We start from the raw sequence: 25,158 nt of genomic DNA, 5'->3' as shown, positions 1-25,158 counted from the left end.
TCTTGGTATATTTTACTGGCTTTCTGTATTTAATCAGATTTCTAATATTCTATTCGTTTCCTTTATCTTCAGTGGAATAAACCAGTATATGAAGGATTATTCTCAACAGTTAGTTCTCATAATAACAGTACTAGTATCAGCAGTCAATACTCTATAATGCTTATCATGTGCCAGACACTATTCTAAGACACTGTTTAAGTACATATATATATATACACACACATATATATATGAGGTTTTCCTCCTCATAGGCCTATGAAATAAGCCTATTATTATACCCATGTTACAAATGAGAAAACTGAGGCAATGAGAGGCCAAGGTCACATGATCAGTACTTGGTGGAGCCCTACCTAAGTTAATGCTGAGTTAATGCTGGACAAGTTAAATAATGTCTCACAGATTGGCCTTAAAAGTGAGCAACATTTAATTAATGACTTGTGAAGTATCAGAAAAAAATGGAACATTTAAAATTGAATGGGAACTACTAAGTCATGTATCAGTAACTAAGAATAACGCTTATTGAATGAAATTATTTTTCATTATTCTTTTGAAAGAAGAACATTCTTGTGTTTTACAGTTTTCTTTCATTCACATATTTATTCATTTATTAGATGCACATTTCCTACACACCTTCTATGTGCCAGTGTCTGCTGCAAGCCTTGGAAGATTCAGTGGTGAGCAAAAAATTACAAAGTCCTTGCTCTTAAGCAAATGTCCAGTGGTGGAGGAAGACAGAGTAAACATGTAAATAAACTTTGTACAGTGACAGAAATACAACTGGACAATGGGATGGAGAGGCAGTGAGGAGGCAGGTCTCTTTGGTCAAGATAGTAGTGGTGGCGTTTGAACCGAGGCCTTAGTGATCAGAGGGAAATTGGTCTGGGTAGAAGGATTAGCCAATCTAAAGCTGGGAGAGCAAGAAGTAGAGCTTGTTGCATCTGAGGGACTGAAAAAGATAACTGTGCCTCGAACCGCATGAAGGTCAGGGAAAGATGTAGTAAGTGACCAGACCACGTGGTCCCTGTGAGCCTGGCTAAGTAGTTGAAAATTTAATCTCTTTACAATAGACAGCCTTTAGAGGTTAGAAGCAGTGCAATAATAGCATCTGATTTGTGCTTTTTAAAAGACTACTTTGACTGTTGAGTGTCCTACAAAAGCAAACTACTTGTGTCTCTATGAAGTGAAGATAGTAAATTTTAAAAAGCCCAATGAGCTCATAGGTAGTTGGTTTACTAACTGTAATCATTTATCTTAACTAGATTTCATTAATATAAGCTTGGTGACCTTGGGGTCCTGGGACATATTAGATTAGGGAAACCCAACTATTTTCAAATAGTGTGATTTGAAAAATTCTCGAAATTGTTGGGGTTCAGGAAGATTATTTTATTGCTGGGCCTGGATGGGAAGTTTAGAACAAGAAAAGAAAGTATGATGGCTGGCTTCCATCTATTCTCCCTTTCTGTGGGAGAAATGATGGTGGGGTGACTACTTTGCTGTTGACCCAATGCTTAAATTTCAGAGCTAGTTCAATCCAGTAAATATTTGCTGAACAACTATTATATATTAGGCACCTTGCTGAACCTGGGAATATAGAGAATAATTAATAATAAAAGCAGGTATTCCTAATAAGAGACAGGCACTGTGCTAATGCTTAACATGCACCATCTCAAGTTAGATTAATTTACACACTAACCATATAGGGTAGATGCATTTATTATACCATTTTCCAGGTGAGAAATCTAATCCGTTTAAGGGGCTTAAGTTACTTCTCCAAGGTTACACAGCTAGTTAGGGGCATAGGCAGTATTTGGACTCAGGTCTGGTATCAGCACCAATTCTCTTAGCCACTATGCTCTATAAGGACCTTACTTGAGAAGTTCAGGATTATACATATATGGGTACAACCAACCCTAAGACCATCTGGCAAAACTGGCTGCTTGAGAAGTCCTGGATTTATGTAAGATGCTCTTGGAATGGAGAAGATCGTGAAGGAGGGTCCCCAAAACACACTCTCTATACTAAGGGGTAACAAGAGAGAATTAGCCTACAGCAGTATGATATTGAGGACCAAGAAACAGTGTTTCTCTCTTTTGTGAATAGTTATTAAATTATTTCTCCTTCAAAATATCAGAAAGAAATCACAGGACTATGGACAGTTTGTGGAGCCACCCTATCTTAGCGTGAATCCTGGCAGGTGTAGAGTTCATAGTATGACCCTGGCACCTAAGTGTAGTTAAGTAAGCTTTCATTTTTCTTTAGCCTTAAAGCAAAATAGCTTTCTGATATGTATAGTTTAGGAAAGTCTTCAAAGAAAATATTTAAAGTCCACTATCTCAGAGAAAAGCAATTTTGCAAAAGATCTGTCAGCAAAAGCAAGGCCAAACACACTAATTATTTAGTGAGACTTGTATTGTTATATCATTGCTCACGTTGTTTCTTTATGCATTTACCTGGAAGAAGGCTTTTAATGTTCAACAATTCTCAAAGAGATAAAGACCCACACTGACGTGTCAGAAGGAGTTGTGCCCTGGAATTAGATCAGTTTAGGTTTGGTTACCTACTAGAATTAGGTAACATTCTTAATCTTTCTGAGCCTGTTTCCTATCTGCAAATAGGGATAACACTATTAAAGAGATATGTGGTTAAATTAAATGACACATGTAAATGAAATATATCCTTCCAGACTGAGAACATACCTAGTAAATGTTAAGTGATCTGCAAATATTCTGCTTTCTTCAAATGGATGAAACCTGTTATCATGTTCTTAACCAATGGTCTAAATATCAAGACAATATTTAGTTAAAAGTTATATTTGTTCTTTCACGGTCCATCTGCATTTTAACATATTCTAACATATTCTCCTTGATCAATTGTGTCAATATTAGTAACATTTGTCATTTAAGCTATTACTGTTCATATGTTTAAAATATTTCAACATGATATAAGTCATTACTCAAAGGGATGCCTAGCTGGCTTTGTCAAAGATTTATTTTAAGTAAAAATAAAAGACACAATTTTCATTTTCACCAAGTTTTATTGAACAGTGTATTCATTAACTGTATGAACTTTCTGGCCAACCCAATACAGTAGCCAAGACATGGAAACATCCTCAGTGTTTTTTTGTGGATGAATGGATGAAGACAATGGGGTGCATACAACCTACTATTATTCAGCCATGATAAAGAAGGAAATCTGGCTATTTGTGACCACATGGGTGGATTTGGGAGGCATTATGCTAAATGAAATGTCAGACAGAGAAAGATAAATACTTTATGATCTCATATGTGACATCTAAAATACTGAACTCATGATAGAAAGAATGGAATGATGGCTGCCAGAGCTGGGGGTTGGAGGTGAGGAAAATGAGTGAAGATGATCAAAAGATAAAAACTTTTAGTTATAAGATAAGTGAGTAATGGTGATGTCATGTACAGCTTGGTCACTACAGTTAACAATACCGTATTTTACGTTTGAAAGTTTCTAAGAGAGTAGATCTTGAATGTTCTCATCACAAAAATAAAATTTGTAATTATGTGAATTAAGGTTAACTAAACTTATTGTGGTCATCATTTCACACTATATATATATATATCAATCATCACATTGTACACCTTGGACAGATACACTATTATATATCAATTAAATCTCAATAAAACTGGAAAAATCTCATGTATATTTTAGCATAAATATATCAAATTGGGTTTCCTGACAAGATTAATAATAACTATAGATAAAAGGAAATAAGATATTGTTGTTGCTGTTGTTTGCTTTTCCAGAGTCCAAAACACTAAAAAGGGGGGAGGTGAGTATGGGCTTGCAAATGCTGCTCCATGGGCCCTAATGCTGTGATACAGACATTTAGTCCAGATCTGAAAGAGAACTTGAGTCATTTCAACAAATCTGCAAAACAGTCGTGTTCAAACGTGAAGAGGTGAAGAGATACCAGTAAATTCTTTTTCACACTGCAAGAAATCTGCCTTCAGCTTTCAGCAAAACCTCAGTTTTCGGGTTATGAGGATAACAGTTCTTAAGCAAGCAGTACAATGCTTCCACCAGTGCTTTCTCCCTACGATGAATAAGTTTTCAGTCTCCCCACCAGTGCTCATCCCTTCTCCCCTTAATGTCTTGGCCAAAATTCAACCATCAGCCCAGAAAACTCCCTCCCAGTTTCATTGACTGTACGTGACCACGTTATTTCAATCACCTTGGCAACATTTATATTACCTACTTCCTAAGGTAGGTATTATATATATGAGATTTTAAATAAAAGAATGCCTGTAAAGTACTTAATGCTCAACTCCTAGCACAATATGAATATTCCATAACTGCTGACTAGCATTATTATTATATCATGTACATTAAAACTAATCTGTACTTTCTTTCACACACCCATGTTCTTTGTCCCCAACTGGGGTAAAGGAAATAAATGAACATTTATTGATTATCTACAGTGAGAGTATAGAATGCAGTGTAGGCTATAGAATTAGTGGTGTTCAAGACTGAAACTGACCTGGATTTGAATTCCAGACCTCTCACTTACTTAGACTTTACGACGCCTCAGTTCCCTTACTGATAATTAGAGATAATAGACATTTCAGGGACCACGGTAAGGATTAAAAATATTATAATGTTTGGATCCAGAAAGGGCATTCATTACCTCATTTAATGTAAACTCTTAGATAATCTGATTGAGTTTTGAGAATCTGATAACGGCTCTGCATCCTTTTGCTAAAAATAATTAGATAGGTAGATAACTATTCATAGCATTTTGCATAGAATTCCAGGGCTTTGCTAATATGAAAATCAATCAAAGGCTTTAGTTGGCACAAAGAACTCAGAGAAATTGTTATCGGGCAAGAATCAGAATTCTTCTTGAAATACAGACTATCATCCTGGAGAAGAAAGAACAACATTTTAATGTGGTTAAATTTGGGTCAAAACTATGCACTTCCTTAATGGTGTTTCTACCAGGTCTTGATTTGACTGGGATTGACATTTCTGACATTACTGTCCCCATCACAGACTTGAAAACCTGGCAGACAATCAAGTGCAACCTACAGTTAAAGGTCGCTCATCTAAAAACATGGGTATGTTACTACCATTCTGACAAGAGCGTTATGAAGATTCAGAAAAAGCACAAATAAACTCTCCTAACACCTGACAGCCAAGTAATACATCTTTCAGCTCTTTCAATTCTTTTTCCTGCTTACCTGACTTATTTCCTTCCCTGCTCTGAGTTCTCACTGTGTTTCATGTCCCACAATGCTGAAGTCATTGTAATGCTTTTACTCAGGAATCTCATTTAACATTTAGCGTAGTAAATAAGAAAGCCTAAGAAGTGACTGAGGTAAACTGCCATTATTGCATCATTCTGATAACCTGATTTGTCCAGAAATATAACTATGTGATTCTCCTTTACTTCTAGTTGCTCACCATTCATGGGCACAAATTGAGTGTATATCAGATATATTAAATTCCTGGAAAATTATCTGTGGTGTGATTTGGGGTTCTATTTGTGTACTACAGCTTTCCTAAAACTAAACTATTATCATTTCTACCCCTCTTCTGTCTGAAAATCCTCAAAACATAAGTTCTAATTAATAGTTATACTAGTTGGCATTATAGTCATTCTTTTTTGCTTTTTCTCTGATTATAAGTATCTTCTGACTCTTAAGTCAATCAAATGGGTTCTCTACATATGAGGAAGCTCAAAGAGGAAAGCAGGATGAGTAGGGTAAGAAGACATTCACACATAGAATTAGTGGAAGCCTTACCAGTAACAAAACTAGTGAAATTAGAGCTAATTAATTAGCAGCCAGGAAAATTTCATTATGTGTTGTCATTAACTGGTCAACTAGGGTAACTAGGCTTACAAACAATAGAAAGCAAAGAGTAGAAAATCTATTGTTTCTGCCAGCTTCTCCTGCTTGTTATCAGCGCAATTTTCTCCTAGTTTATGAAACAATAACAGTTTGGTATTAGAATTTAAATGCCATCAATATAAGATATGGAGATATGTGAAGCCTACTACACTTTCTTCGTAAACTAGTACTATAGCATCATAAATTCCACAGTAGAATGATTCAGTTGAAAGAAAATTCATGCAGAGTACACTATTTGTTTAAACTTCAAAAAAATCAAAAAAGATTGCTATATCTTGTTAGATATGTTATGATCCCAAAGTTATGTTATGAATCCCAAAGCCAGCCAGGCTATCCCTCTGCGTTTCTTTGTCCTAACACAGGCTTTTGTCCACCAGCATCCCCGTCGGCCCCTATACAGAAGAGAACACCGTCTGTTCATCAAGAGCCCCACGCCACAGACACACGGCGCGGAGTTAGAGCTCAACGATGAAGCTGGAGGAGAGGCAGGGATCTCCCAGTTGTGTCCGGCCTGGTGGGATTTTAGAGAAGCTATTTCTTTAGGAAGCGTCCCTTTCTTCAGACAGACTGGGGCATTTCCAGTGGCTGGCCACAGTGCCCCGAAAAGGTGGACTCAGATGGACTTGGGCATCAAGGAAGGTTCTGTGGGGGGCTCACAGGCTGTTCTTCCGTGTTTCGAACATACAAATCAAGTTGGGGGCAGGCCACCACTAGTGCAGGGCCGACCACAAGGCACGTTCAACAAAGTGTCCCCTCCCTAACCCCTGCAGCCCCTTCTAACAAAAGGAAGACCAAAAGGAAGATGTCCAGGGAAGCCTCATCTAAAAGGTGGAGGAGCAACATTCCTCGGTGCAAGTGTCCTGGCCGTGGCTGGGTGTCATGATGAAATTTGGACATTATACCAGAAGCCAAAGGGTCACTCCATCAAACCCTTAAGAAAAGGATCAGGGACGAAGCATGTGTGCCCTCGAAGCCCCAATCTTCTGGTGCTCCAGTCTTCAAAACTTACACAAGTGCCTCTTACATGTCTCCTTTAGCTGTCACCTTGGGACAAGGACCTCTGAGCACCTGACTGAGGAAACAGAAAGGCCGCTGCCACAATCATCCTACTGAACCCTCTCCCCTCCCCTCAAAAAGGGCCAGCAGCCCCCTTCCCTTGAAAGGGCTTTTCTTTAGAAAGGGCGGCCTGGACTTAGCATGAGAGGGGAATGCAGTTTAGAGACACCTGGGACCGCGGGGTGCTTTCAAAGCCTCTCCCCGCCCTTCCAGGTCTTGTCTGGTGGGGTTTTCAATATTAACGCCGCACAGATAAATAACACCCAGTGTCAGGATGAAGTGTTCTTACGTGCACAGGGTCAGATGGAGGGTTGAGGCCCCGAGCGTGGTCCGGTGTCACGGGAGTGGGGGCGGGGCTGGCCGTGAAGAAACAAGAGGAGGAGGGGCAAGGCTCAGTACTGGATCCTGCTGACTACACCCCACACACACCCACACACACACACACACACACACCCACACACCCACACACACACACACACACACACTTATAATCTTCAGCTGCCCCGTGAACTTTTTGTGAACTGTTTAAAACTGGAGGTCTGTTCAACAAACAGCGGCGCCACTGCCAGACATAATTTCATTGCAACGAGCTAAAGACTCTTAACTCTTCAGGTTCCAGGCCAAAGGTGGACCTGAGCGGAAAGGGCAAGGAGCCGGGGGCCCTGCCTGGCGTGAGGCCCTTCTCCAGAGTGACAGCCCAAATCCTGGGCAGGAACACCCTCATCCTGGGCAAAGGCCGTACTGCGTACACCCCACCATCCCTGAGAAACGGGCCCACGCCCCATCTCTCTGGGATGTAGAACTAACTAAGGGGATCTTGGGCACAAGAGACACAGAGATAGGGTCAGAGACACCGCCACGCTCACCCCATTCCTCTTCTAGAAGCGGCTATTGAAATAGTTGGGGGTCTTTCTTTCTTCTTCTTCTTTTTTTTTTAACCTCCAAGGAAAAGTTCTTCAAAAGTGACTTCCCTCACCCTTGGCTGTGGGTCATGCTGCAGGGGGCAAATGACGTGATTTAGATGGCAGACAGAGCAGGCGCTTTGCTGCTGTATGTAAGAGGCTCATCTGCCCTTATTTCTCAACGACCTCCCCCTTTTCTTCCACAGGTGGGTGATGCTTCTGGAAGTGCCAAGATGTGTGAAGTCAGTCATGAAAAGCACTTTACAAGCACCAACCTGTTTCCAGTGGGAGCTGCTAAGCTACACCTTGGCTCTGGGCTTTAACCCTTTTTTCCAGCAGTGGAGAGAAGGGGGCAAGGATGTGGGATAGGGATGAAGAGGGAAGGTGGCCAAGAGAAGGGGTCAGCCGGGGAGACGGAGGAGCGTCTGGTTTCTGAAGAACAGACCAGGAATTGTGGTGGCTGCCCGCTGAACACCCAGTTCTGGGAGAGACCCGGCTTGCAAAACGCAGACTCGCCGCGTGGTCTCCGGCTTTCGGTCTGGCCCTAGGGCCAAGCACAGGAGAGCTTGAGTCTCCTCGACAGACTTGGGCAGTCATCCGGTCCGGGAGCCAAGAGTTATGATTAGCATCCGAGCTTGGCCTGGACGCTGGGGAGAAGAGCCTGATTGGCAGAAAGAGGTCAGAGGGACCAAGATTAGGAGCTGTCCCCCCAACCTCGGCATCCCTGAGTGAGGGCACCTTGGCCCTCTGTGAAAAGACACGAGGGGGCACACGGGTCCCCAGCTGTACCCACCACCGTTCTGCCGATTCCTGCCATGAAGACACCATTATGGAATGAGGAGAAGGAGAGAACGTTTGTTTTGTTTTTTTTTCTTTAAAGGCGACTTCCCTTGGCAGGCAACAAACAGATTGCAAAGGAAGGAGCAGTGGCCGTGAGAGGCTGGCGTGAGCGCAGTGAGGAAGGCAGCACCAGGCCACTCCTGCCACCTCTCCTTTCTCTCCACCCCAGCTCCTCCTGGCACCGGGCCACTTTCCACTGCCTCCGCCCTTGAGGCGCTGATGGATTGGTTCAAGTCTGCACAGCACGCTTGTCAAGTGACAGCGACGGAATGGGAAGCAGCGCCACCAAACCATCCCAACTCCACTCCAATACTAACGGTGCCCCTTCCTAGGGCCTCACTCTCTAGGCACCCCATGCCGCATCAGGCACTTATCCAGTTAGTGACCAAGAAGACCTGGACGGGTTTTGGGGAGCTTCTGGCTCAGAAGGCCGGGCAGACGGCAGGGCTCCCAGCCAGCATGCCATGTGCCACGGTCCTCCGTAGGCTGGGGACCTCTTCGGGGAAGGGGTGTCTCTCACTGCACCGGCATGGCTGGTTCTCTGTGGAGGACACGCGCGCGCGCGCAGTCACCACAGCCTCCCAGCTCCCACTCTCATCCACGGCGCGTCTCTGGGCAGGTGGCCGGACCTCTTCAACTCTGACCCCCTCATCTGTAAATCTTTGGCACCGTGTTTTCCAGAGGATTAAACTGCACTATGGACTTGAGTTCTGCCTGGCAATAGCTGGTGCAGGCCACATCTAACCCATTAAACAGCATCTGACTCCACTAAACATTCTACGTAACAAACAAACCCCAGAATGGCTACATAGTTTCCTTGTGGCAGAGGGAAGGCTGAGGCAGGGACACAGAGGGGGCCAGGGAGGGGTGACCTTCTGCAGAGTGTGTGGCTTTCATGGAAGCCCAAAGCTCATGGCGCGGGAGCCCTTCCTGGGACTGCTCCAAGCGCAGACTGAGTCACACACAGGCACTTCTCTACTGGCGTCAAGGAAGGGAGGGATGAAGAAGTTCCTATTTTAGCACTGGGGGCCGCGAGGAGGTGGGAGATGAGAAAAAGCGGTCCAGGGTGTGCAGCGTTGGAGCAAGTCCTCCTGGGATGTTTTCCCCAGTATGTGTAGCAGTGGGGAGAAGGGAACCCCAAGGATGCCCCCAGGTCGGGGCGAGGGTCGCAGGCTTCCTGGGGTGTGGCTGAAGGAGGTCGCCCGACTGGGTCCTGCAGCCGGGCATGGGTGCTGGGGGGGAGTGGGGGGTGGGAGGAGTGATCCAGCCTGCCCAGGCGCTGTCTCTTGGCACACTCCAAGTCATGGCTGCCGCCGCCTCCAGAGGCGTCCCCACTCACGACCCAAGTTTTGCATTAGTAACAGAGCTGCGGAGCAGGAGTGCGGGTGTGACGGGGTGGGGGACGGGAAACTCACGCGGCTGGCCCTGACCTTTTGAGCAACCAGAACCTTCCCTGCCTCCTCCCAGGGCGCCAGGATAGCGCCGCGAGCCACTCGGCTCAGTCGGGAGTGAACTTGGCCCGCAGCGGCGGCGGCGGCGGCGAGTGGGGGAGGGGCGCCCCCTCCCCCGCCTCAGCCCCGAGCACGGATCGGTCGGCAACAAAGGGATTTTCTCTCCCACCACACACCCCCGCGCTGCCGCAGGCTCCGCGCCCCTCCTCCGCCAGGTCCCCGCGCGGGGCCGACCCCGCACACGCACCCCCCGCCCGACCTTCCAGGACCCCCGGCTCTCTCGGCCAGCCCCCGACCCCAGCTCACCCCGCCCGCGCGCTCCTCTGGGCTCCCCCTTCCCAGGCGCCTGCCGCTGAATCTCTGACAAAAAGCAACTTTGGGTGGGCGCACGGAGAACCCAGGATGTGCGGCGGCGCGCCCCAGGGGAGTGGGCACTGACTGGAGACCGCTCCGGCCCATCGTCCTGCGCTCCCTTCGGCCAGTCTGGAGTGTTCTCTCCGTGGACGCCTCCCCCACCTTCCCCGATTCAAAGATGCAAGCCAGGTGTAGCCAACTGTAAAAGGGGGCTCGGGGGCTTGGGGAGGGGGGCACCAGCAAGGGTCGACCGGGAGAGCCGCTGCCAAACCGGGGCTGCCCGCCACACACCCCCTTTCCCAAAAACAGAGCCGTGGCCCCCCGTCAGCTCTTGGACCAACCTCAGACACTTCCCCTTCCCCCCGCCAACCCGCCCACACCCCACCCCCCACCCCCCACCCCCCACCCCCCGACGCCAGGCCTCGGCTTTTTGTTCCTTTCACTTTCTTTCACGGTTGTGCCACACACAACCACGCGTGTATGCAAGAGGGGGCCCCATTTGGAAGCTGGTGTCCCTCAACAGGAGGCAGCAGCCCAGGACAGGAAACCTAGGTTGAATGCAATTAATCAACCTTACTCCACTCCTCCCCGCCAACCCATCCTCCACACCCACCTCGGGTCTGGTCCCTACAGGCTGGGATCCCACTTGGAGTCTACACAACCTGGAAACAAATCCAGAATAAACGATCCATAGACCACAACTCTAGAGGGGGTGTCACTGCACTGCAGCCTCCATCAGGGCTTTGTAGAAATAAAGTGAACTCACTGCAAACTCCTCCCCCCACAAGGAACAAGCTATACCAGAAAGCTATTAACGACAGCTATCATTAGTACACACAGGAAGCACAAAGGAACTTTTTACGAATAAAAGATGCATAAAACACAGGGTCCTGTGATCTGCACCCGGCTTCCCTGCTGATTGTGTGCAGCCTGCGAGTCCTGGGAAGGCTGGGGATGAGGGTCAGAGGAGGACAGGGGCTCCCACTTTCTTTACGAGGAACAATAGGAACCCCACGTCTGTTCATCTTGGAACCCGGAACACCCCCAAACAAAGCTGTGGGAAAACTGCGGTAGACGTGGGGGCCCGTGAATTTTTCTAGCTGTTCAGAGCTTAATTACTCCTCCTTGATCCGTGGGACCAGACACGACACCACCAAGGTTAAAATGCCCCAAACAGCGCCGAGCAGATGTGAGCGAGCTGGCAGACGCGCAAATGAGGCCTGCCTCGGAGCACGATAACAAGTGACTAATACGTTGCATATCGTTGAAAGAAAATTATTTTTCTCTGATTTGCATTTGCTTCGGGGGAAAAAAAAAGCCAACCAGAGTCCCTCTTCACAAGCACGAGTCTAATCCTGGAAATGCAGCCCGGCTGCTTTAAGAGAGCTGGAAGGAGGGAAAGACTGCCAGCGCTTTGGCGTTGCAGGCTTGTTTATCTTTCCGCCTTTCCTCCAAGGCGAAACTCGTTTTGCAAGCAACATTCCTACAGAAAATGGCACACGTCATAAAAAGAGACCAATTTATAGAACTGGCACCGAAGTTCATGTATCATTCCAGAAGCATCTCCCAGCTCCCCACTAGGGAACCCAACTAGATGTAGAAGTCCACATTATAACTCAGAGAGTAGATCTGGGGGCAGGGTGGGGCGGAGGTGGACCCATAATTTGCAGATATCCTGCAAGCTGTACACTCAGGGGCCGAAGTCACACAGAAGGGCAGGATATAGAATTAAGTCAGCTCTAAATGATCCTCCAAAGCCCGGGGCCCAGGCCTGCGGAAGCCTTCAACCTTGAGGTTGGGGGGAGTGGTGTTTACACCCAGCTTGCCCCAGGACAGCCCAGGGGCAGGCCCATCTTCTGGACCATCCTGAGGACCATCCTGAGCCCGCCAGCTTGGACCGGCCCAGCGGGATATTGCTGCCACCCACCAACTGCTCTCCCTCCCACCCTGGCGCCTCCCCGCAGTGCCTGGCAGAGGACCAGGAACTCAGAGAAGGCCGGGCTGTGGGCATTTAGTTGATTAAGTCACAGAGTGGGTGGCGCTGTGGGCAGACCTCAAGACAGCACCGTTGGTCCTGCAGCTGAAAGGCAAGCGCGCTCTTAAAAACCGGGAAGGCAAAGGGAGGCGGGTGACCAAAAGCCGACTTGCACCCCTCGCCACCCCCATTCACCCCCCTTCGGGTCCTGAACCTACACACTTGTGTTTCCAATCCAGGAAACAGGGCCGAGGGCATAGAACACAGCGGCCGCCCGTCTCTTGAACTTGTCTGAATAACAGGGCCATTTCAGAGGAAGAACAACGGCCTTCAGAGCCTCTGCAATTTCCAGAAAGCCTTCAGTTAATAATACATTCTTTCCAACAGGCTTGCTTTAGGGCGGAAAGTTATTTTCCCAAATCTTAACAACCCGGTCACAAGCCACTGAGGCCCCAGGTCAACAGATCCCGGCCAAACCCCTCCAGACAGTTGACACTCATGACCCCGCAGGCCTTCTCCTGCCACCTCTGCCTAACAAGTTCCCTAAACCACAACACACCAGCCAGCGCGCACGTCCACCACGATCCCAGGAGCCAGAAAGATGCGTGTCGCGGGGTGCGGGGGTGCGGGTGCCGCCGCCGGAGGGCTCTCTCGCAGCGCATCCGAGGGCTCCCGGGCCAGCAAGGGGCGGCCACCTCTGCAGCTCTCCGCGGGCCTGCACAGTGCGCGCTTTGTGTGAGCGCCGAGGAGGCACAGCGCTGCTCGTGCACCAACAGCTGTCACATTCTTTGCACTCGCTGTAAACAGCCTTCACGTTCCCCCCTCACCACACAGTTAAAGCCAGACTAACCATCCAGTTAGAGATCAAACCAACAACAGCAGCATTGCGTCTGCCTTCGCACCAAGCCCAGCAGCTGGCAGGCTTCTCCGGAACAAGAGACCACCCTCCCCCGACCCCTCCAGGCTCCAGCCACGGCTGGCCGAGGCAGCAACGCGTGTGTCGCTGCTGACTGTTAAAGCAACAGAACACAGCCATGTCGCGCAGAGTTCTGTGCGGTTCATCAGCTCTCCCAGAGTGTCCTCCTCCCAGGCCCCCTCCCCCATTTCCTCAGCTGGGAATAAAGGTTGTTCAGACTCCCAGGGTCGGTTTCTCTGCTCAGCAAAGTGTGGGTCGGCCTGCCCCGGCCAGGCCTGGGGTCCTGCAGTCCTCTCTACCGTGGCCCCAGAGGCTAGGCAGCTCGGCACTTTCTGCAGCCCAAAGCCTCGTGTGTTTCGGAAAACCGTCCAACTCCCTGAATCCTTCCTGGTCGCCCCACTGACCAAAATGTCTCCTTTTATGATTTTTGGTTAAGTCGAACATTTCCATAATCGTCATTATTAGCGCAAATTACATGCCTAATCGGTCCTTAAATAGATTTTAATTAAATAATCATACAAGGCTCATTTTATGACTTAAGAAAGGCATTAGTTTTCGTTATAAACTTTCCACCAGGGTATAGAATAATGATAGCAGACGAATACTTATTCTTTGAAAAGCACCAATAACTGATGGGCAGAGTGTTGGGAAAGCAGACCCTGCTTCACACCTTCTGGAATCCAAGTGGAGACGAGACAGACCACATCTGCACAACTTTCCTCCGGAGCAGGGAGAGGGGATTTCTTCCTCCGAAGCATTACTTTTGTCTTCTCTTTGGGGCCAGGAGAAAGGAACCCCAAATGTTCCTTTTCCTTGCCCATCTGAAGAGATTTCTCCAGCTTAGAAGTCTCTTCTAGAGACCACTCCTCGCCACCCCCATCTGTTTTCCACCCCTCAGTCTGCTGAGAGCCGTGGTGGAAAGCAGGCAGGCTGTGCTTGTTAAATGCTGTGTAAAATGCTGTTAATAAAATAATAAATACAAAGGATGGAGGCTGCTGGTTCCATGGGTGTTTTGACTGGAAATGCCTTGGCACTTGTCATGTCTTTATGGGAGGGCAGACAACTCTAGGATTTACATAGTTTGGACATCTCTGTACTTCATTTATTCTTTCCTAATTGACGTAGGCCTAGAGCTATTTCAAGTTTGCATTTGTACAGAACTGTTAAATGCCTAAGAGTTTCTCCAACTAAACCAAGTTTTAAATCAGACCCAAGGCTGGAACGTACTCTCGGGCTCGCCCCACTCCACCCCTCTGCCTCTGTGGCTGGAGAAAACAAACAGACACTCAACAACGATCCCCTGTCCTTGCTCTCCCCACCTTCACCACCCCCACCCCCGGGGGGGCACCTAGGGCAAAGGTTAAGGTGTCTTCAGATTACAGGCAAGGCCCTGGCTACACACACTGGAAAGCACTGCAGTTGGGCGCATCCTGGGCATACTCGAACCTCTAAAATAGTGAGCTAAGATGGGGGGAAAACTGCTGGCCTGGTAAAACCCGCCGTTCACAAAACAATGTCAGCAAAGGCTGGAAGGCATTCTTTAGAGAGGTACCAGGGACTCATGCCCACTGAAGCTCTTTCAGCACAAAGCCTTTTAGGGGAAGAAGGGAAAAGGGGGGTGGGGGGGAGGAGAGAAAGGGAGGGCTCCTGTTTCAGAGCAGGCATCCCCAGAGAGTCAAGAACCAAGTGTAGCTTCAATCAAATGCTGACTTCCCCTCTGGGAGTCTAGTAGGAAACCTGATCACAGTAGCTTACTACCGGCCTGGATCCATACAGGTATGGTTTTCTTCTCATGCTAGTAATTTTTAAAAATACATATCGATAGAAAAGAAGCAATCCCCGACAGACTTTTATTGAAAACCACACTGAGACCTCATAACATCCGGACTTAATCCCTATCAGACAAACCACAGCACCTCTGGCCTCTGCAGCGGGCCAGACCCTTTCACCTCTTCCCACCAGGTCTCTCCCCTCCAGCCGCTGCTGTTCCCTCTCCCCGAAAGAATGACGGGAGGACTTGCCAAAGAGCACCTAGATACCGGTTCTGGAATCAATTCCTAACCATATAAATGATCCCACTTAGGGGGAGAAAAAAAAATCCCAGCCTTTTCATATGGATTCCTTTAAAGCCCAGAATGCAAAGAACTGTAACAAAGGGAAAGAGGAACCCACGGAGGCAGACCTGGAGGAATAGCCTCAGGAATACCCTTGGAGGGGAGCTTAACCTGCAGTTTGGTCCCCAGACACTGGCCTACGCAGGTCTTGGTTGGGGGGGCGGCGGGCATCTCAGGGGCAGCAGGGAACGGAGAAGCAACCTATAGGAATCTGACCAGTCATTCAAAGCAATTACTAATCCTCCGGGCCTACTATGTGTCAAGTATTCTTTGATCCTAAAGGTGGAAAATCATTCCCAGTCTTACAAATGAAGAAACTTACTGAGGCTCAGAGGCCATAAATAACCTGCCCCCAAGGTCACACAGCTAGTAAAAATGGGCCACGGTCAAACTCAGTCCTGGAGTTGCGGAGAGGAGCCAATTATTGGTCAAATTGTGCCATCCAGAATCCCCAAGAAGTTCGGAAGGCTTCCTTAGCCCTTGTACTCCAATACAGAGTAAAAGGATAGCACTTAACACCTATGAAATTCGGTCCACAAGGAACCCGCACCCTAGCTTCTCCTGCACCCAGAAATCTCTTGGTCCATGTGAAGTCTTTCGAAATTTCTGCCAACATCCTACCCATCTCCCTACACCGGAACACCCTGCTGTGAGGCCAGGGGTTCCCAACAAGGCTCCACTTTCCCCTCCTCCAGGAGCCCAGAACAGGCAGTGGGAGGTGGGTGCTACTCTTAGGTCTCTGGAAAAAGTGCTGACACCTGCAACTAGAAGAAGGCTTGCCACACTAGTTTTGCCACATAAAGCAATAAATCAAATTATCTAGACAGAGCAAAAGCCCTTTGGAAAGACTGCCTACATCTACCTTTCCTAGGACTTTAATGAGAAACCCAGGGACCAAAGTGGGCTGGGGAGGCAACTGAGGGGGAAGCGGCTTGCAAGATGCTGGACCCTCCTGGACTCCTGGGGGTCCCCACAAAAAGCCAAGTGCCGAGACAAGCCGGAGGTTGGGGTTATCTCTCCTCTCCCCAACTTCTCATCCCAGCAGCGCAGGGTCAGCGCTCAACATCCCCTCCCCACCCCATCTTCAATTTCCTGGTCTGCCCCGGGCTTTCAGAAGCTCCGGGAACCATCCACACCCGATGCCACAGACGCCACAGGCTCCACGACCGAGGGCCGTCTCCAGCTCAGCTCGGTGGGAAGGGGAACGGGCAGGAGCGCCGGACACTCAGCCGCCCCTGCGGCTTCCCGGCCCCGGGCGGGTGGCTCCTCCAGTGGCCGAGGCTCCGGATGTGTGAAATGGCTCCAGGAGCGCCTCGGGCAGGCCAGGGCCTCCGCAGCGGGAGGGACCGAGGAGATGGCGGAGCCGGGTCCTCACCCCTCTAGTCAGCCAAACACGCCCCGGCGGCCCGGCAGCCCCTGGCTCGCAGCCAGCGGCTTTCTCTCTTTTTTAAACTTTCCGGCCTTGGCGATCACCGCCGATTGGGACAGGATTTCCAGCCCCCGCCTTCCCTCCTCCACACCCTCCGTGCAGGCCCTTCCAACCTCCAGGGAGGTGACCCCCGCCCCCGGGCACCGTGAGTCCCTGGCCCCGGCAGACCCTCCCCCGCCCCCGCCACTTGGGCCACCTGGAGCGAGCCGCTTCCCAAAGCGATCGGCGTGCGGCCGAGTCTGGGGCTGCTGCTGCGTCCGGGGAGGAACTCCCGCAGCCTCCAAAGGTCCAGGCCTGCCCGCAGCGGCATGCAGAACCGCCCCCTACTCGCGCTCTCTTCGAAAGACCAGACGCGGGGGGAGGGGGGCGGGGGAAGTTTAAGGCCCGTCTTTAAAAAAAAAATTTAACTCTTCAGATGCAAGAATTTGGGTGCCCTTGGCACGGTTATGAGCGCTCGGGTAGAACAACAGAAATGGGGGGTGCCGGAAATGGTGCAGGAAGACCCCTATAACCCTATAAACCTCTCCTCCCCCCTCGCAGTTACTACTAGCATTAAAAGATCCCAGTGCCTTCAATGCAATAGTGCCTGTTTATAACTTTTCCCTGCTGGGTCCCCATACCCTATACAAGCCCCCTCCTCACGTTTTGAAATCACCAGGGCAAAGATCGCTCCCAAATCTGTGACCTCCCGGAGCTCTTGGGCCTCTCACCTGCTCTTGCCCCTGGCACCCTGACCTGACTCACCCTCTTCCCCCCAGTAGTTCCTCTGGTTTGCACCTAGACAAGAAATTTAGTTTCATTTAGCTTCCGGTCTTTAATTTTAGCAGGTCTCCTTTCTGCATGCAAATCAATATGGCAATTACCATCTAAAAGCTCGCCCAGCCCCGGGTCAATGTAAATTGATCGTTGTCCGCCTTCCACAAAGTAACACCGGGAGTCTGTGATGCATAACGAGATTATACTGGAAACTGCCTTTTAGATCAAATTCTATTTTATGCTGTCAGGATCTTCTCTTAGCGGACTTCCCCGCTAGTCTAATCACGGGGCGCCGGAGCCCATGGGTGCTGAGGGGCGATGGCTGGCCGGGGAGACACGGTTCTAAGAAATAACAAAGTGCGGGGACGCCCCCCCCCCAATTCCAACACCCTCGACTAGGGGCCGGCGGAAATGAGCCTGCGCTGGGAAAGGGGGCGTTCTACAGAAACGGTGCGGGGGGGGAAGCTCGTTGGTTAATTCCCATCCAACAGAAAGTCAGCTATCCCTTCCGGAGGAACACATGGGGGGCAACCAGCGGAAGCCGTCGGGCCGGGCTGGAGGTTGGGAGACGTCCACGGCCAAGTGCTCGGGGCACAGGCGGCTTGGCTGCCACGGGGGTTGCCTGAGAAGACCTTCCACTCCTGCCCCGGCTGCTTTTCAAGCCAGCGCCACCATCTAGGCCCCGGCAGCGCAGCCAGCCTTGCAAACAGACGGAATCCTGCCGGCCGTTCACTCGGGCGAGGCAGCCCCGTCGGGCCGGGCCCCCTGACTGGGCGAGGCCCCTCCAGGCCCGAACCGTGTGAGCCGAGGGCTGGAGGCCTCCAGCCAGGAGAAGGTCCTCCCGCCCCTGCGCGGCCCCCGGGGCACGGGTGTGACCCTGGAGCTTAACAAAGGGCCTTCAGAGCTCCTCAGGCGGGCGGGGGAGCGGTGGGGCCAGCGGGGGCGGGGCGGTACGGCGGCCCAAGTGAGGCCCCCCGCCCCGCCGGGCTGGGTCTGCCGGGCCCGCCGCCCTCGAAGAAACCACCGAGGTGGCATTGCCGGGGCCGCTGGGCACTCCCGAGGACCGTCCTGGGGTTCGGGCGGCTCGGAGGCCGGCGAGCCTCCTGCCCAGCCCCGCGGGCCCGGCTGTCGTGCCGACCCAGCGCGGGCTCCACCCGAGTGCGGTCTTCCCAATAAAAGCTGGAATTCCCGGCTGGGCTCAGACAAAGAGGGACCGCGGCAAATCGACGCCGCGGGCAAACCAAACCCAAGCCGAGTTTACGCGCGCGTCTGGGGTCACAGAGGCGCCTGCTAATCCTCCCTACGCTGGCCGTCCCCGCACGGTCTCCTCAAGGGGGAAAAAAAAGGGAAAGAAAGCACACCTCCCCTTGATTCCGCCCAGAGGCCAAGCTTCGCACTTCTTTCGGTTCAGTCTCTCTCAGTTCACTAGGCCCTGCGCCACCTTAGCAAACAGGGCTTAGAGGAGCGCAACATCCCTTGCTTCCGACCCAGAATGCAAAGCTACTACTCTTTTTCCTCCACCATCCATCCTCTCAGGGTCCAGAACTCAAAAATCTTTCAGAAATCCTCCTACCTGCTCAAGACATACTCTCTTCCCCACTCTAGATGGGAAGAAACTATAACCAGAAGCAATCTTAGTAACCAAGGGCCATCCACCCTTAGCTAGGCACCGTCGCCCTCAGTTTCCCTCTAGCCGAAGACACAGTATTTCCCAGTGAATGAGTGTGCGAATGTGGTTGTGTGGCCCACACTTCCGTGCCCTGCTCTGTCTCACCGGGCAGGAAAATCTTCATCAGGCAATGAGGAGTTTTTGTCATTCAGCCTGTGTATCTAAGCATGGATGTATGCATGTGAATGCTTTTTGTGTTTCCAAGTGACCCTCTTCACACCTTTAAATGGGCTTTTGTCTCTCGAACGAACTTACAGAAATTCTGCTCCAGTTTCCAGCTCAACAAAGTCTGGGATTTTCTCCTAGAATCTCGCTCTAGGTCTCAGTATTTGCATACCCATGTTTACATTCCTCGCGGACAGTTCTTTCTCTCTTCTGTATCTCTTGTTCCATGTGGGCACCAGAGCCCAAGTGTCTTGATTTGTCTCAGCACATGTCATTCAGGCGCACATCTTAATCTGGGCATCCCTGTCTAACACGTACACCTCCCCACGACTTACATTCTTGCTTTGCCTATAACGGGGCTCGTTCCCAGACCAATATGGGTTTGCAGTTTAATGTAACTAGAGGATCCCCTAAGACTACAAACCCTAAAAGGAAGAGGAGGGGGAAGGAGAGAGGAGTGTGACTAATGATTCATTTCTCTATAGGGTAACCCACCCACCAATTTCTACCTCAGGGAAAGAACGAGACGAATGCCTGCAGAGTTGTATTAAATTTTTAGACCCATTCCATGTTGACCCCATGGATGTGTATACAAATGATCGATCTTGTACACATCACTGTCCAACTCCTGTTTGGAGGCTGCCTCCCTGCACATATCTTATTTGAACTCTCCACAAGTTCATGGTTAAAAGTGTTTTTATTTACATAGACAACTCAAGGACCCCTTTGCTCTCTCCGACGCATACCTGTACGCACTGGCCAGGCATTTCAGGCTTGGGTCTTTGGTAGGCAACACTCTCGGTCAGAGGCCCCACTGACTAAAGCTCTGAGCAGACCTTCACATACTGGGCCGCTGGGAACGGTAAGGTCTAACCTCTGCATCTCCCCAACTCAGTTCCTTAAGTGAGGGTGCCCACTGTGTGTGTTCACACCTTCCCCAGTGAGAAGTATCGGGTCAAATTAGATCACCTAGCAGCTGCGTTTGGTTCGTCGAAGAATCGAGCCCAATGTACCAGGATGTGAGACTGCATACACAGAAGAGAAAGGAAAACCCTAAGCCCACACTCCCGCCTCCTCTCCCCAGGGGGCTACTTTGCCTCCAGGGATTTCTACTACACTCCCCACCCCCACTCTCCCTATCGTCTTTAAAGGGTTAAGAGAAACCCTCGCAGCCTTCCCTCCACCCTGGTCGCTGGGCCCGAAGGCTCGCTCGCTCACGGGAGTCTGCCGCCGCCTCCGCGGCCCGTTCTTCAGCCGGGAGGGAGCCTGCATGCCTGTCTAGACCCATCTATCACAGGCACACCAACAACACCCGCGAGAGCGCGGAGACCCTACCCAGGTGCCCCTGCCTGCACGGTTCCCGGCGGACAGAACGCTAGAGCGTGACCGCGCCTGCAGGGTCGGGGTGGGACTCTACGGGCTCGGGCTGCGCCGAGCGCACAGCGGGTCCGCCCCGGCCCCGGCCCACAGCGCTCCCGCCAGCACGGCTGCCGGGGCACAGTCACAGCTCTGTGCGCTGGGCAGTCCTATTTTTATCTTGTCTAATCCCAAACTGGGCGGGGAGCACAGGCGTCGTGCTTAGAGAACAAGAGATAGGCCAGGGAGGCGGGGAGGAGCAGCCAGGCAGCGACGCGAGCGGGAGCGAGTTAAAGACACAGTCGAGGCGACCGAGAGCAGGAAGAAAGAGCGGGCTGCGCGGGCCTCGAGGCGCCGCACGCAACGCGCCGCCCGGCCAAATTACACTCGCCTCCCGGTCGCCCCTCGCCGCCCATCCCTCCCCACTTCCCAGAGGCGCTCTCCGCAGCCCGGGCCGCGGGGCCCCGGCCTCTGTGGGAGGCACAGGCCCGGCCGGCCCTGCAAAGGGCTGGAGAGAATCGCTAATGAGCTGTGCGGCCCATTGATCCGAACACTTCCTAATTAACTCTCAGTCACCTACTGGTGACAGCGCCTCAAAGGACAGAGCTGGGGCCGTCCGAGCCCTAACCCCGACCTGCCCGCGGAGCGCCTGGCGCCCGAACCCCGCGCGCCCCCCCACCCCACTACCCCAGGCAACCCCGGTGAGTGGCGGCGTAAACCCGCACACTAAAGGCCAGCCTCAGGTTAAACCTGGACGGCATATTAATCACCGCCATCTCCCCCCTTCCTCCTCGCGGTGAAATCATGCCCAAAATAAACACGGGAACCAACACTACAAAGCCCAGACCAGATAACAGGTCGGGGGTGGAGTGGGAAGGGTCGAGAAGCAAACGTATTTTCCAAGTGTCCACGTACAGGAGTCTCGGAGGCCGACAATTAAAATGACTTCCACACAAGCAATTCTGTTGGCCAAACCGAATCCAACACCTCGTAAGGATTGATTTCGGCCCGCGGTGTCCGTTTCCAGTGCCACAGGAAGTGTCAGATGGCTACAAATACCCAAGTCTGTCTGCGTTCACCACCCACCACCTTCTGGGGTGGGCCATTTCCTCCTCGTTTTTATTCCCAAGTCATTTTAAGGATTTTTCTCCAGAGACTACCCCTAGAATCAAATACCACTACCCCTCCTCTGGCCTTCTCTCAAAAAAGAAACAAACAAACAAAATAACCCAGCTAAAACCCTGAGCTGTCTACTCTAGACACAAGAGGCTGTACGAATACCTATTTGAAGCGCGCTGGTTTCTTTTTTTAAGGTTTGTTTTTAAATACACATAACCCTCCCCCCTCCTTCGCTCTTCCATCCCCGCAACCCCCCAACCCTTTGGACGCCGGCGGCGCGCGCCCTCGCGCGCGGGCACTCACAGCCTCTAGCTGGAGATCGCGGACTTTCTGGAAAAGGTTCATTAACTGCAAATTAAGCCTCGCCCCGGCTTCGGCCTACACGCGGCCAGGCTCAGCCGTCTCAGGGACCCGGGGACGTGCCCACTCGAGAGTGCAGGCGGCGGGAAGCCCGCCGGGACCACGCGTGCCTCGAGCCGCCCTACTCCGCACACGGCGCCCCGGGGCTTGCTTGGTCAACAGCAGGAGCACGTCGCCGCCGCCCCGAGCCCCCTAGTTGGCGGAGGCTCTGCAGCGCAGCCGCCCGCCTGCTCCGAGCGCGGGCCCCGTGGTGCAGCGGCGCCTCGCCCTCCCAGCCTCGGCCGAGGATCGCGCCCGGGTGCGCAAGTTCCTCTTCGCCCTCAGCCTCTGCGCCGCACGCCCTCTGAGTGGGACCAACTTCCTCCGGCCGCAGACTCGCACACACCCTACAGGGCTTTCCACCAGACTCCACGCTACCCAGAGGAGGACCCAGGTCTCGCCCCCCGCCGCCCGCCGCCGCCCCCGCACGATCTACCCCCACCCCTGGGGGTAGATCTTAAACTTAAAACCAACTTAAAACCAACCCCACGACGTCGCGGGGAAGGTGCGGGTGGACCAGGGTGGCAGATTAAAATTTTTAAAGAACATTTACAAAACAAAGCGTCTGACCTGACTGGCTGGCTGGCGGGCGGGCCGAGTCGGAACCCCTCGCTCTGCTCGATTTCCTAGTATTTTTTTTAAATCCATGTGATTCACGCTTTGGAGCAATCCAAAAAAAGCCAAAAAACCCCCCAAAACCGGGACTCCCCTCCCGAGTCGCGCGGCAGCGGCGGCAGGTCGAGCTCGGCTCGGCCCGGGGCGCCCGCCACACACACCCTCGCGCACGCACACGCCGTCGTTCCACAAGCAAGAACGAGCTGCCCCGGAGAGGTGAGACGAGGCAGCGGCGGCTGGAGGTTTTTACAGTTCTTTCCCGAGTCGAAAAAGAAAGCAGACGGGAACCCGCCGCCCTCCCCTTCCTGCTAGCGAGCTAACGCCGAGCCGAGCTTCCCAGCTTCCAGCCCAGCTCACCCCCACGCCCCCCACGCCCGACTCGCGGCACTCAGCGACGACCGCGCTCCCGCGCACACAGACACACACTGCCTGCAAACTTCCAATCCGCGAACTCCCTGCTCTCCTCCCAGCCCCCAGGGGGGCGGCAGCCACCCCCCCGCCGCGCCCCTCTCTCCCCGAAGCCCACGCCGGGCCGCTTAGGTTGGCTGCATTTTTAATAACTTACAGCTAGGAAATAAAAACGAAAGCGAGCAAAGCAGCCAAAGTGAAGCGCGAGGCACAAGCTTCGAGGGGTACGCGAGAGAGTCAGAGGAGCCACCCGCCGCTAGTCTGGGCCCCGAGGGAGGGGGCCGACTGCAGCCCGCCGCACGCACGCCCGCCAGCCCGCGCGGCCTCCGCGGGGAAAGGTGTTCCGGGCACTGACCTGAAATCCCCAGCCGGGGAGTAAGCAGGGAGCCTGCGATCCGGCGCTTTGAAGTTTTCCCCGGAGCAGAGTCGAGGAGGCGAGGAGGAGCGACGGGAGGTGGGGTGGGTGGGGAGAGGTGTGCGGGGTTGGAGGAAAGTGGGGTGGCGACGTTGGCGATGGGAGAAGGGGCCGGGCCGGGGAAGCGCGGCGAACAGCAAAGTTTGCCGTCCCCCGCTGCTCACAACCCGCTCGCGGCGCAGCGCTCGCTCGCCTCCCTTGCCGTCTGCTGCCAGCCGGCTGCCCTCGGGGTCGGCCACGCCGAGGGGTGGGCTCTGGGCCGGGTGGGGGCGGGGGTGGGCTCAAAGCCTCTGGGCAGGTGGCGACAGCCCCGCGCGATCCTCCGGGCTCCGGCGGCTGGGCCGGGCTCAGCAGCTCTCGCGTCGCCGCTGCTGCCGCCTGCGCTCGGGCAGGAGCCCCAGAGCCATGCTGACGATTAGCCGCGAGCACCCGCTCGGGCTGGGTGTTTATGTGTGTGTGAGTGTGTTGGCCAAGTCTTCCCTGCGCGGCGACAGCGCGGCTTGGCCTCCCCGCCCGGCAGTTCGCGGGCTCCCCATCCGCCGCCGCTGCCGCCTCGCTCCCGCTCTCGGTCGCGGTCTGGGCTCCGGCGCGTCTTCCCCGCTGCCGCTGAGCTCGGTCCGCGTTCAGCAAGGAGCGTAGCTCTGCCTCCCCTCGCCGCTAGGAGCCCAGGCTCCGTCTGCCGCCGCACGGAGCGATCCCAACGCGTCCCCCTTCCCTGGTTCCCTCCTCTTCCTCCTCCCCCTCCCTCCGCCCTCTCGCCCGCCCGCCCTCCCTCCCAGCAGCCGCCTTCCCCTCCCCCCGCAGGCGCAGCGCTCGGGCGACAGCCAGCCGCCCGCCCGCCACCGCCTCCAGCTCTCGCAAGTTTGAGCTCCCCCAGCCTCCGCTCACCCTCCGCTCACCCTCCGTTGCAGCGCCTGGGCGGTGGGGTGTCGGAGGGGTGATTCCCCAAGAAAGGTTTGCCCGAGTTTCCCCAGCCGTCATCGATGCCCGGCGCGTTTCGCCTATCTGGGTTCGAACCCCAGACCACTTGGGTGGCGTCCCCCTCGCCCCTTGTCCTCCCCTCCCCCGCTTGGACCGCGTTGGCTGCGCACACCCCGCCCGGGCGCGCGTCCTGGGCGAGCGAGAGACCGACTTGGGCGGCGGCGGCGGCGGCGCGGGCGGCCCGTTGATCCTGAGCCGAGGGGATGGGGGGCGGCGGGGACGGCTCTCCCAGCCGCGCGCCGTGACTCCCCTCGCTACCCAGAAGGCCGGTGGAGGACCGCAATTACCGTAAAGCGCCTAGCCCTCGGCTCAGCCAAAGCTGTCAAACCCCAGCGGCAGCCGCCGCTGCCTCCTCT

Source organism: Hyperoodon ampullatus (genome assembly GCF_949752795.1).
Source record: "Hyperoodon ampullatus genome assembly, chromosome: 2".
In the NCBI taxonomy this organism is placed as follows: domain Eukaryota; kingdom Metazoa; phylum Chordata; class Mammalia; order Artiodactyla; family Ziphiidae; genus Hyperoodon; species Hyperoodon ampullatus.
Note: the sequence above shows the minus strand (reverse complement) of the source record.